Genomic DNA, 15396 nt, shown 5'->3' on the forward strand with positions numbered 1-15396 from the left:
TAAGATTAAACAATTTTTCTGGCGTTTTGCTTATGTTTAAGCCCACAAGATTTTCTCTTATAAAACAGGAAAATGTCATTCTTCACAAGAAATTGCTGTAAAATACTTTAAAAAAAATGTTTTACTTCTGTTTTCATTTAGCTATTTATCTATCACTGATCTATTGTCATTTCCCGTTCCTTTATTCATGCATTTTTTTTTCCGTTTTTGTTATAGTAAATGTAACACGAAGGTTCGGTAAAAGAAAAGTAAACGTAAAGAGAAATCTTGAATATTTTACTCATTTTTTATTTAGACAGTACTGTATTCAACTATGAATTACCTTTTTAGTCAAAGATGGTCCTACTATTACATTTCCATAGCAAAAGATCAATGTAGTGCAATTGAAATAAAATAAATATTCATAAGAAAGACAATATATTGAATATCATCACATCGTTTGCAAGCTAAAATACCTACAATGCTTTTTTCTGTAAGTTTAAATAAAATTCAGCAGTCCTTCTTTGCGCTATATGAAATATTTTCACTCGTGCGAAAAATCTATGGTTCTAATTCTCCAATACGTTGATGAATTCTTTAAAAGCTTAGTAATCTGTATCTAGTCAGCAGTTGTTTCTTATTAATTTCAGTTTTCTAGGTGAAGAAGAAGATTGTCTTTTTTTAGCGTTTTGTGGGTAAGTTTAGGTTTTTTTTCGTTATCGAAAAGACTCGAACATTCTCGTATATGTCTGTCAGTTCTTACGGAATGTAAGTACCCTAACGGTTAAGACTGAATTCTTCTCACCGGCCTAACTGTACACATGTACGGCTTTAGAAATTAGTGGACGCTCCATAATCTGATTTTGTTTACAGTCAATATTCAATTTTAAACAGCTTGAGGATCGAAATTCAAAATTTTATAAAGAAGATTTTCGAATTTTGATTTGACTCGAAGCTCAAAACTGAAGTGTTTCAGCGCGTCTGTCGAAAAATGGAAATCTAAGGAACTGATTTTGAGCTTGAATTAAATTTCATGGTGTAAGAAGAAAAACCTTATAAGTTTCAAAAATATTTTGGGCATGTTAAAATATCAAAATTCAAATTTTTGAAAAGATGACGTTGAATTTCGCTGACATTGAATTTCGAACAAACTCGGAAATCGAAATAAAAATGTGAAAAAAGCACCGAATTTGGAGGTAGAATTGATAATAGAGCCAGCTGGAAAATCGAAATTCAAATATTTGAAAAATATAGCTAGCATGAATTTCCAGTCAATAGACATTTTGAAAATTTGAAAGCGATCTTCAAGCTGGCTCAAATTTCAATACCTGCTTTCTTGCTTATTCAAAGTGAAAATTTGACTTTTTATTTTTGAGCTGGTTTGACATGTAGTGCAAAACTTTCGAAACGTCGAGCGGGCTCGAAAATAAATTCAACTCAAGATCGAAATTCAGCTGTTTCAAAATTAGTTTCACATTCAATCCTAGATTTAAATCCGATTGTTTTGTATTTCGAGTATGCTTGAAATATAATACGGGAATTAAAACTTTGAATTATGATGTTGAACAAATCCCAGTTTCAGCATTAAATTGAAATTCAGCTTTTCAAGTACTTTTTTCGAGCTGGCTCGACACTCATTGCTAGCGTGATATTCAGCTTTAAAAATTCAGTATCAATCTCTGAACAGGTTGTGAAGTCAATACAAGGTCGAAATTCGGCTTTTGGAATATTATGAATTTCGATCATTTAGCTAGCTGACTCGAATTTAAATGCTGTTTGAAATTAGACGTTTTAAAATATGAATTTCGATCTTCAGGGGTAGCTTGGGATCAAACTTCGACAAGTTATAAAGTTGAATTTTGATCTTCGAGCTTGCAAAAGATTCTAAACTAGTAAGAAATCGAAAATAGTGTCACGGCTCACCACATAAAAGTAATTGTGAAGTTATTTGAATACACACAAAACAATTTAAAAGCTTTATTTCATAATCATGATTATCAAACAAAGTATTATAATTGCGAGCTTCTATCTGATTTAAAGATTGTAGAAATTATTTTTGCAAAGTGACTAGTAGTGATTATGTTTGTTGAGAATACCATTATAAAAGTGTTCTGATTATTCTACAAAATAACATTTAGGTTCCGATTGGGAGACCAATTTATGTTCTCATTTATCTTTGCAGCCACTGTAAAGTAGACTTTATAGCATTTCTTTGATCATACTACATTGGGGAAGAAGGGATTACGTATTTAACATCAGCCGCAAATAACTACCGAACTGTCTTGATATCCGATTTACCTGGCCAGAATTATTATTGGCATTTGTGTTTATTCACGATGGGTCTGATTTTCCCATATGACCATTCGTGTCCACAATATGTTACATTTTTGCATGTGGCTGAGCCACTTTTAAAATATTGTATTCAGGTTTCACTCAGTGAAGGATATTCTCTTCTACACTGACAAAAGAGAAAAATCATCCATATATAATAATAATCATTATAATAATAATTATAATAATGATAATAAATAATATTACATCTAGATAATATATGCAGGTGAAATGCTGTTGACCTAACAGCCAGACCTGGGAACACAATCTGGAAGATATCATTCTTACCAAAATGCAACAACGGTATTAATAGATTTGAAAACTAATTATCTTTGTATTACAATTGATTAAGCTATACTGTAGACACCTGACCTCATCATCAGACAAGGTAACATTATCCAAGAGAACAGAAAAATGAAAATCAGACCACATGAAATACAATATTTCTCGAGAGAAAAATATATTCATGAACATAATAGGTTTCTCTATACAGAAATTACTGTAAATCATTGAAAATAGTAACTATTATCTGTGAAGACATATGCAAGCTCACCTGATACAGTACTGAGAAGTGAAGAAACCGATCATCTTTCAACAACTGGTTATTAAGCGATATGCACTATAAACAGCCAATAATTTAATCCGTGTTAACAACATTTAAGTCTGACAATTTTACAAAATAGCAAAACTTTTGAAGGTTGTTAGTCAGATAAGTACACAATCTGCTTGGAATTATAAATTATTTACACACATATGATATGGCACAACTACTAAACCACAGATCGCACGCAAAAAATTAGTTAATTGCATGTCGAGGGCTTAGAGCGAAACTGGTCTATCTGTTTCTATTTCTATATACAGATAGACCAGTTCCGCTTTAAGCCCTCGATGTGGTCAAATAGTTATATAGTGAAATTGTTACACCAAAACAAGTTTTAATTGATACAGTGCTGATTTGTGAGTGATGAAACTCTTTGAATTTAAAATATTACAATGCTGCTTCAAAAGCAAAAGCAACCAGGCCGGATTGCCACACAGAAGGGTTTTTGACGTAAATAATAGACTTTTAAATCACTAAGTCTCATGTTTTATCTTAGCTTTTGCTTATTTGTTTCTTGAATAGTAATTTAAAACAGTTCCCTTTTGCACAAATGTCTTGCCACCACATCACCACTACGTTTCTGTAAGGCAGTCTGACTGTGTATTTGAATTGACAAGCATTGACCAAAGATTCATTAGGCGCTGCATTAATTTTATGATGCAAAGAGTGCTTCATGTAATTAGATGTTATGGCCATTATAAACACCGCTAAACGATAGATCAATTACAGCTGTTTAGAAGTTTGATGTTTTTGACAGCAGTCTTGTTACGAATCGTCAGAATTTGGTAAAATGAAATAGAGAATATTTGTTTGTTTCTGTATCTTTCACCGAGTGTACGTTCACGAGTGCCTTATTGCTATTTTATATTTGACATAATTATAATAATGTACGATAATAACAGTAGCATTGTCAGAAAAAAATATATTTTATACAAAGCATATTGATACGTGCCGAAACGCACGATAGGAATACTTTCAAACCCATACCTACCTATGTGTTAATGAAACAAATGATATTTCCAAGGTAACTTAGACGTAGGCAATTCTTTAAATTAGCACATTTCTTCTTGTTCGTCAGCTACTGTCGAAATGATTTATATATTAACATGTACCAAAGAGTGGGCAACGTTCTGACTCTGTCACATTGCTTAGAACTTGTCTGAAATCTGTGCTAATGCAAAACTCAGCTTGATTTTTATATTTGCGTTAACGACTACCATGTGTCTTATATAAGATCTAGTTGTGGGTTGTAGTTTTGTTCATAAGTTCAAAACGAATCAATTTCTAAGTGGCAGTTACACAGTTCACATTTTTAATTAAAATGGTTTATTTTTAAACACTAACTTTAAATGTAAAATGTATCTAACAACGAACTGTGTTTGTAGAGCTTTATTCACAGTCATATTGCATGTACAATAGTCATTATTATTAATAAAAATCAAATTTTAGTGATAGTTTATATTTTAACTGTGCCTAATACATACAAGGTATGTAATATCTTAAATCTGACACACAGTGTTGTTTATACTCATATTAATTTTAGGTATACACAAATATTATAAAGGAATTATTGTTGCTTTCATAAATGTTTATGGGTCTTATACATCATAGGGGTATAATGTTGCCAAAGTATTTGCAAACAATATGACACTTGGACACTTGCGTATAGTTAGAATATTTTGTGAAGCGGTTTATAAGAAATTTGCTTACATACAAGATGTTATTAGATGCCTCTGTTTGCAAGACGTATGCTGTTTAAAAACATATATAAGCCAGAAATCTATTGACATGGAAAACCAAAATAATGTAACCTTTCCTGTGCGCTCATCTTAAGACGTTATCGTAAGCTAACGAAATGTTGTAAATGGCATTTCAAAATTCTAAGAAAAGATCCCTATACCCAATCGTATAAATTGATTCATATTCCGACTTAACATATTTTGGAAAAGCCACAAACATCGGCTATGTCAAGATTTTACAAAAAAAAAAGCGAAAAATGATTTGAGGAAAGAAAATAAGTACAAAAACAATTATAAAGAGTGTCGTTGTCTTGCATTTTTTTTTGAAGTTCCATATTGTTGTGGTATTTGTTTTTCTTTATTCTGTTCCCCTAACATCTGTATTCTTATAAATAATAATCACTCTTTTTTCAAAACTTTTATATTCATTACTGTACTTTTTTATGAATGGGGTGAGTGGGTTTATGTATAAACGTTAAATTATTGCGTGTTTCGATATTTTTGTAGTTTACTTATGTTTTAATAACATGTTCTAAAGACATAGTAGTTTCAGTACTTTTAAGATAATGACTAGAACTAAAGAGCAGAAAACCTGCATTAATTATAAACATTTTTGACGCGGACGACGACGCTAACGCCAAAGATAATAATAAATGTTATAAGATAATGTTATAATGAATGCAAACGTTTCAGCAAAATGAACAAATAAACCAAGCAAACTCATGAAAAAAAAATCGCAATGCCAGTGATGGCGGTATTTTAAAGTACCTTTGAGAGGAAGGACAGGAAATTGCCTTTTTGAAATAAAAGATGAGAAAAAAAATCTAAGATTTAGGGTCATTCTAATTAAAATGCATGAATCAGTGATATAATATAAACCCTTTGTATATATGGTTTGTACATGTTTCTATGTTATTTAATGTAAACACACTTTCTTTCACTGTTGCGGTACGTCTGCATGTTTTGAACAAATTATTACTACAAATTAATGTAGATTTTGACTAGAAACTAAGATAAAATTTCAAACAGGAAAAGCCACGTTCTCATGGCATATTCCTCCAATCAGTGCTAAAGTGCCAAGTGTACTTTCTCGTGTAAGTCATGCATCATATTATAACTGGCCTATCTGGTAAGAACATAATCAGTCCCACGTACAGAGTTGTCAATTATTAACTTGCACCTAATCCACGTAATCCCAATCTTGTTCAAAACTTCAGAATGTAAAATAAGATTGTTCTTAGCATCATCCGCCTTCAATACGCCACGGCAATTGCAGATGTCTGCCACATTTACAAAATGAACAATTTTGTATGAGAAAAAAAAGTGCGGTGTCCATATAACAGAGGAGTACATCTCTAAGTTCTAAATGATTTTACCGTGGGGCGAGGCATTAAGTTGTGAATCCATGTCCAACAGAAGCTGTCGCGTAAAATACGAAAAAAATCAATAGAATTTTATATTTTGTTTGTTATTAGATTTTTTAAATTATTTACAGTATACTTAACAAAACAGCTAACCCGTTACTTTGTCAATATTTTAAGCATAATTAATAGTACTTCTTTGAAACTCAAATTTCAATTTATCCATTTATCTTTTCTACTATTTTTGACATTTATCCACTTATCTTTACTACTATTTTTGAAATGTCATAAAAATACACTAAAATGTCCATAATCTACAAATTTGCGAAAAACTTATTTAGTACAGTGGTATGTTTAGGACATGCAGTTATTTTTTTTAAGATTTATTTATTTCGCGCGAACGACATCATATTTTGAGCGCTCGACATCTTATCTCTTGCGCACGACATCTTATCTCGAACGTTTGACATCATATCTCGTATCCAAGACATCTTATTTCGAGCGCTCGAAATCTTATCTCGTTCGCACGACATCTTATCTCGAGCGAATAACATTTTATCTCGTGCGCATAACATATTTTTTCGAGCGCACGACATCTTATCTGTTAAGCAAATGTATGCAATAGACAACGAGACATAACATTCATACTACCACATCGATTTACAGATCAGCTTATATTTGATTTCAACATTGCCATTCTCTTAACATTGTCTTACTAATATCTCTTATACCGATGAAAGTAATACAAATGTTTTAACAATTCTATATATATACTATAAAAATATATAGAAATTACTTAAAATATAGGTATGATTTTTTTATGAAATAGTCTTAGAATTGGTCACTCTCTGAACCACTGATGATATTTTTTCAGACAGCCGAAATACACTTAACATGGATCCAATGTGGTATAACCTAATGACCTTTTCAACAAACACAATCATTAAAAAACCTTAAGCAGTTCTTATACACTATAAACATGTGCAAAACTATTATAGCGTACTCTATATTTTCTAACAACTAATTGTTATTTCATATTTCGAATAATTATAATAGAATGTAAAGTACAATGTAATAACACAGTAGCATGGTCAGGAAAAAAACATATTTTATACTACGTATACTGATACGATCTGACTACGTGCCGAAACGCATAATAGGAATACTTTCAAACCCATCTACTTATGTGTTAATGAAATAAATTTGATATTACCAAGGTAACTTAAACGTACGTAATTTTTTAAATTAGCAACTTTCGTCTTGTACTTCAGCTACCGTCGAAATCATTTATCAAACAGTGGTCAACGTTCTGACACTGTCACATTGCTTCAAACGTATTTGAAAAAGTGTCAGTTTAAACAGCAAATATACATCAGCTTGATATTTAGTTTTGTCTTATAAGATCCAGTTATGGGATGCAGTTTTGTCAAGTTCAATGCAAAACAATTTTTAAGTGACAGTTACCTAGTTCACATCTTTAATTAAAATGGTTTATTTTCAAACACTAACTTTAAATGTAAAATATATCTAACTTTACTAAATGTATTAACGAACTGTTTGTGGAGCTTTATTCATAATCATATTGCATATACAATAGTCATTATTATGGATAAAAATAATTTTAACATAATCTGAGGGAAGCGGTGGTCTAGTGGATAAGGTGTCGGCCGCTCAATCCAGGGGTCGTGGGTTCGAGCCTCCCTAGGGACCATGACTTCTCAGATGACACATGTACTAGTTTTTCAAGGAAGCGGACTCGAGAGTGGTTCCAATAAGCTTGAAGCCTTCATCACAGTCGAGCTAACACAAATTAGTATAAACTTAACTAAAATGTTGGACGTTTCACACTTTCATTTAGTAGAATATACGCCTAAATTGAAGAATCCTTAACAATAAACAAGCTGTGCGATAGGGAGAAAAGTTACACCCTTTACATTAGTAGAATACAAATTCTTCAGATTTACAAAAGGGAGGAACATTCCTTCCTATTAATAGTACGATATACGTCTTATTTTGGTCAATTATGTAGACATGAATGTACAGGTTTCGCAATAGGGAGGAACCTTCCAACATTTCAAGTATGGAAAATACGCCTTGGGGGTAGTTATCAAGTTTTGCAAACTGGAGGAACGTTCCACCATTTTCATCACTACAATATATGACTGTCTAAAGGTAGGAATATTCCTCCATTCAGATAAAAATTTGAAATAAAAACTGTTTAGACATGAATTCTCATCTTTTGCAAAAGGAGGAACGTTCCACCATTTTCGTAAGTACAGTATACGCCCTATTTGTAAAAATAAATATGTATTGTTGAAAGTTTCACAGAAGGGAGGAATGTTCCACCCTTTTCATTAGTACAATATATGCCTGTTTGTAAAAAAAAACATGTTGCAATGTCTAAGGAAGGAATATTTCTCCTGTCAGAATAATTTGTTTATCTGATACATTGATAACGTAACACATAAGCACAGATAGTGCTTGACTCTCTTTTCATGCTATCATTGCTATATTAAAGCAAGTACCCATTGTGAAAAACTATGTACAGATTTGGACAAATCAGAAACAAGTACTATAAATAGCACCAGTCAAAGTTCACGTCTGTTAAGGTATAAATAGGTGGATGGGTGACAGAGAATTCATTCTGTATCCAGCGACCGAAGAAGACACATCGAAGATTCAACTAATAATATATCCCAGTACCTTTGTAAGGAAGTTATTGCAACTACACTGTCAGGGCGGATAAATTATTGAAAAGAAAACGTTTGAAGGTCGACTAAATTAGAGTTGCAGAATTTCAACAAGGTTTCGAGCTATAGGGCCAGTGCATAGGGATTTTACCTTAACGGTAGTTGGATGCTATAGACGATAGCAAATGTAGGCTGAGCATCGGAAAGCTGAGGCAGAGACATAGGTTTTAGTGATCTACCAAGACAGTAGGAGAGTATCAGTTTATAGACGAGGTTCAGCGTTCTTGGCGAAGTACAGCCAAGGCATTGGGGTTATACTTGTATGGTAGTTGAATTCTATATGTGATAGCATATAGGCGCTGAGCATCCAGGAGTCAGGGCAATCTTAGTGAATTACAGCTTCAATTAAAAGGACATAGGCTGAGCATCTATGCGATAGGACACATATGTTGTTGATTCAAAGACATTGTCTGACGGGAACTTCAACAAAAATATACTGTCAAGTATAGTATCTCCAGCCTATAAGAGTTTGAGCTGATTATCGTTAATTGAAGATTGTTAGCTTGAAACATTTAGCAATTTGCCTGATCCCTGAAATTATTTAATCCTAATAGAAAGCATTTACGAATCATTGGTACACGAATCATTAAGGCAAGGTAGCCAAAATTTTATATATGCGATATATGGTCTCATCAGCTATACGTTTTAACAAAGGACAGCTAGTCTAAGACATAGTAACATTGGACCCATTTCATTGCTCAAGATACTAAAGGCGTAGGCTCTTCCTTGGATCATATAACTCTTATCCTGTCATCTCCCTTTCGAAAGAATTGTGAAGACATGAATTCTCAAGTTTTGCAAAAGGGAGGAACGTTCCACCCTTTTTAGTACAGTCTTCGCCTTATTTGTAGAAAATATGTATTGCTAAAAGTTTCATAAAAGGGAGGAACGTTCCATCCTCTCGTTAGTATAATATATGCCAGATTCGTAAAACCATGTGCCGTCTAAAGGGAGGAATATTCCTCTCTTTCGAAAAAATGTGTAATAAAAAGATGTTTAGACATGATTTCCCAAGTTTTGCAAAAGGGAGGAACGTACCATCTTTTTTGTAAGTATAGTATACACCTGTAAAAATACGTATGTATTGGTGAAAGTTTCACCAAAGCGAGGAACGTTCCAGCCTTTTCATTAGTACAATATATGCCTGTTTTGTAAAAACATGTATTGTCTAAGGGGAGGAATATTCCTCTCGAAAAGAAATTGTGACGACATGAATTTTCAAGTTTCACAAAGGGAGGAACGTTCCATCCTTTCCGTTAGTACAATATGTGCCTGATTTGTAAAAGCATGTACCGTCTAAGAATATTCATCCCTTTCGAAAAATTTGAATTTAAAACTGTTTACACATGAATTCTGAAGTTTTCCAAAAGGGAGGAACGTTTCGTTAGTACAGAATACGCCTTATTTCTAAAAATATATACTGTTGAAATATTCACAATAAGGAGGACCGTTCCACCCTTTTCATTAGTACAGTATACGAATTATTTGGAAACCATGTATAATTTCAGAATGGGATGGAAAGTCCTCCCTTTTAAAATAATTCTCTAGTTTCGGAAAAAAGGAAAAACGTTCAACCGTTTTCGCCAGTAGAATATACGCCTTATTTGTAAATTAATGTATTGTTGAAAGTTTCACGAAAGGGAGGAACGTTACACCCTTTTCATTAGTACAGTATATCCATTTGTTTAGAAAGCAAGTATAAGTCAGAAAGGGAGGTTTGAAATAGTTCTGGAATGAATATTACTTAGGCATAAAGAGTTGCTAAAGGAAGGAACGTTTCACCCTTTCCAGTAATAGAATATACACCTTATTTGAAAAAGTAACTATATAAGGATAGCATTTTCTATATTTCGAAACAACTGGTATAAATCTGGAGGCGTGCAGCGTCCAGATATTGGGGAATGTTATATATTCAGTTCCTTGTGGATTCTAAAATAACTGTTTCGTTTTTTTTTTTGTTTGATACGACCGTTTGTTATATATTTTATTATATCCATTATTTTATCATTCGAAAAACACAACACAAAAAATACTAAACATGTTTATTTTTAAGTAAGCTTTACAGACATAATGTTTATAAATCATGAAATGAATAGAACATTTAAGTGTGGGAATTTTAGGCCACTTAATGTTAAAACTTTGACAGGGTATGCCGAAGCAACTGTCTTGAAACTAAGTATTAAAATCCTATCAGCCGAGAGTAGACCAAAGCTATAAACTTTAAGTGACGATCGAAGTACAAACATTCCAAAGCTATAAAATTAAGCGAATAGGAGACACTGTTGTGAATAATGAAAGCAAACGGCAACACTGTTACGAGAAAGGCTATTTTGACTTGAATCGTAACACGTCGAGCAGTTTGGCAAGCGTAACAGTAATAAGAAAGAACCTCATGGGCAAAACCTAGAAACGCAACATGGAAAACTTGGCAAGCGCATCAGTAACGCCAAAATAATACTAGGTATACTACTAAAATCTGGAATTATTTGTAAAGAAATAAACGGTCATATATGCCCCTTAACCCACGAGAATGAAATCGGTCTCGAGAAAATAATATAACCGACTGATAATTTAGTAAGTTTGATGATCTACTCTCAGCTGTCAGAATCTTTTCGCTGGTTAAGTGACATTTAAACTATTCTTTCAGCTAACATAATTATGCAAAAGTATCCAGGAAAAAGACAAAACTGAGATATAAAACCATACTGAGAGATTTAGTAATTTACTTTGAATGTCCTGTTATGACAATAAAGCCTATAAACTAGCCAGCACAACTAATATAGAGTCTACATCAAAACAGCTCCAAGGAGCACCAAATGTTAACTGAACGAGTTCATGTAACGACTGTACCCAACACCAGTGCGCGCTGAACTAGCCATGCTCTGTCTCAAAGCGTTTTGCCAAGTCCACAGTGGCAACAGCGATAACAATACTGAAAAACACAAAAGAGCACAGCAGCTGCACAATTGAAATGACGCTCATTTTATAGCTAAGATGCTAATTAGACAATTACGACTAACGAAGTTGCTAACAGTTACAATGAAAAAATGAAAACTCGGGCGGACGGATGGGTAAGGTTTATATCGTTGCTGAACACTGTGGGCGCGTTCGGCATACATACTCGAGCTAACCCGAGTCACCCTGGGTATTACTCGAGTATAACTCGTGTAACCCGGGCGATAGTAGTTGTGTCACCCGAATTCTACCCACCTCCTGAAGCTGGAAAAGGCGGGTGATCGTATCCGAATATATTTAACACTTTAAACATGCCGTCGTTGGTAGACTGGTAAACTTTTGGGTGCAATTACTATCAAGGTTTTATCTCAATACCCACAGATGATATTGAAATGAAACTTCAAACAAGTCTTTCCATTCATCAGACCTACCAAAATAATCTATTTAGATAGCTCTTGAACGAATCTTATGTAAAGTATGGGTCTCATGTATAGACATTTGCTTTGAAACCAATTTTTACTTTTGAAGGTCATTAACTAACAGCAGATGATCAAGTCCCATTACTCTAATATGTATTTTGACAAAATCATGCCCCGTTTGGACTTAGAAAATGCAGTTTTAAGTTTTACATGAAAGTTAGTACTTTTTTGGGTTAAAGTTTTGCAAGCAAGTTATCTTTTTTTAAACTCATGCAGATACTGGATTTAAATTTCACACAAGTGTCCCATGTTGTAAAGGACATGGCATCAACTTCCATAACTCTTACTTGAACTCTAGCCAAGTTACGTCCCACTGTTTAAACCTAGAAAAAGCTGGTTAAAGTTTTGCATGCAAGTTACTATCTCGGAAACTAATGCATACCAGTATATTGGATTGAAACTTACATACATGTCTTCAGTGACGCAAAGAAAGGTCAAAGCATCAATTCCCATAACCTTAAATTTGGACAAGTTATGCCCTCTTTCTTGTGCATAAATATTGTTGTGTTTGCATGCAAGTTGCTATCTCCATATCTAATGGGTGCATTGGGTTGACATTTCCCATATGTCTTCAGGGTTGTAAAGCGAGGTAAAAGCATCAAGTCCCATAGCACTTACTTTAATTTTGGCAAAGTTATTTCCCTTTTTTGTAGTAAGAAAATGACGGTTAAAATTTTAACATCAAGTTGCTCTTGTCAAAACTAAGGGCGGTACTGGGTTGAAAACTTCTTATATCTATTCAGGGTTTTAGAATAAAGTCAAAAAATCATTGAATCATTATTTCAGTTCTAGAACCGGAAATCATTCATATTGACAATTGCCATCGAATAGTGGAGCGTGCTGTCATTGTTCTTATAAAACCTTTTATTTTCTTCTAAAGGCAGAGTGACTTTGAAATGCTCTTTTGGCATTCATGCCCCCATCTGTAAATACTGCTGAATAGGACAGAGGTTGAGAAATCTGCTTCTTACAGCACCATCCATGTCAAGCATATTTCGAGGGATCTCGATCTGATTCTTAAAGCTTGTAAGTTTTCTTTCTAGGTTCACAAGGGAAAAACATCTGGGATTAAGAACACATAATGAGTGATAAGGACAAATACTAGTAATCCACAAAAGAAGCCAGAAAAATCAACCTCCCTACTTGCCGACTTTCCACAGATACATAGTTAGCTCAGTAGTTGATGCACTGTACTGCTAGTCCAAAGGCCGCGGGTTTGATTTAGTTAGTGAAGAAATTCCTTCCATAGTCATTTGCAATCTACCTCAGTTCATACGAATGTAGAATTGTCAGTTCCTTATGAAAGTGTTCTGGTAAGACACTTAGGTTGCTAAGCTTGCCAGAGAGTGTGAACAGTTGTTACCATTAGTGACTGTCAGTCAAATATGGCAATAAGATTGTTGGAAATGGTGTTGGACCCAATTGAGCAACATAAATAACTGATACTTGGTCTTTTAAAAGTCCAACTAGCATTTAGTACATTTCACAGCTGTACTACATACAAAGTTTGAAAAAAACATACTGTTTGTTATGTGCTATTTGTGAGCATGGTGAATTCAGTTATGTCATTTTAAAGAAAGACATTTTTATTAAAAAAAGAAAAGAAATTCATTAGCATGGGGGAATAGAGACAGCAGACTTGAGCTTATTCATGTTCGTAACATATTTCTTCAATGGACATGGCTAAAGGATATCAACGTCTCTGGCTAAAGGGTGTGGATTCGATCACCTGTTAAGATATACAAAAGTAGTTGAAAATGGTAAATGTATCAGCAACTGTCCCTGACATTCAGCTCAAATGTGGAAAATGGATTCGCTCACACCTGCGTGGCAATGGTTACCGTCCAGATTGATTATTATGCCCAATGTCCTATAAATTGATCTTGGCAAACAGTGCAGATTAAACACCGCAAAACAGAGCATATGATCAGGGTTTACACTGTTTTCTTAAATTAATTTCAGTCACAACAATGAAAACTCAAAGAGCTATAAAAATAAATTCTGTGTATTTTACAGTTCTTTGGAAAAAAGAAGAAATAATTATACCAAACACCCTTTAATTTAAATGGTTCTGGGTAATAGAGTCATGTGTAGACATAAGAGGATTAATATAAGTTGTAGTTCTTGCTTCAGAAATGATTTAAAGTATAAACTAACATAAAATAGAAATTTCTAGTCTATCATACATTATGGGCTGAACATTTTTTTTCTACGTGTTACTTGATAGTCGATTGATAATAATCCAGTCTGATTTTTCACTCTGACAGAAGTCGTACCAATTCATCTCTATCAACGATACCAGACTGTCTGTCCTTACTATTGTAATCAAACATATCTATATTAGGTTCTTCACAAAAATCATTTATTTCATTTTCATTGAAAATGCAAACATTAGGTAAGATACACGCAGCGGCAATGCAATCAACTAACGGCACTATACCGCATACATAAAACATATACATGTAGTCCACTAATTCAATTTCTGATACGCGGGATACTGTCCCGTCTGATCAGCTGTTTATTTTGGAAAATGAAGTCATTATGTGTCAAAAGTAGCAACCATTCTTTATTATTGTTACAGCTCAGAAGCAATTGAACTGTTAGCATATAGGTAACGTTCTCCATCATTTTTAGTTACTCGATAAGCGTTCGGACTACAATTGTTACTCGTGTCACTCAGGTTAACTCGGGTGATCTAGTCAGAGTTACACGGGTTTGTATGCCAATAAATGTAGCTGTGTATCGGTTGAAAGCAGAATGAGAGATTTGCACGCGGTTTTCAGGCTTAAATACCGTTACCCGCAATAGAGTTGTTCCCTGGCTTAATCGAACTAAATGAATATATACGGCTTGCTTGATTGGGACCAATCTCGGGCAAGGTAAAAGAAAAAATGTATCCAAATGCATAGTAACTATTTAGAGGGGTTCCGAATCGCATGTCAACGACGTAGCAACGTTTTATGCTATACATGTTTTCCCTAACTGTTGTTAACAAATGACTTTTAATAAACACGACGAAAGGGTTACAAATTCCTTTAGAGACAAACAAAAAGGCGACAGATGTTGAACTTAAAGTTACTAGATAGGAGTTGTACTGTTGCCTCGTCATGTTTTTCGTAGTCATTCAACCTATTTTAAACTTTACAAATACCAATTACATGTATCTAATCTAAATAAGGCATGCAAACCGTTACCTATACC

The sequence above is a fragment of the Mercenaria mercenaria genome, chromosome 5 (assembly GCF_021730395.1).
Source record: "Mercenaria mercenaria strain notata chromosome 5, MADL_Memer_1, whole genome shotgun sequence".
NCBI classification, from domain to species: Eukaryota; Metazoa; Mollusca; class Bivalvia; order Venerida; family Veneridae; genus Mercenaria; species Mercenaria mercenaria.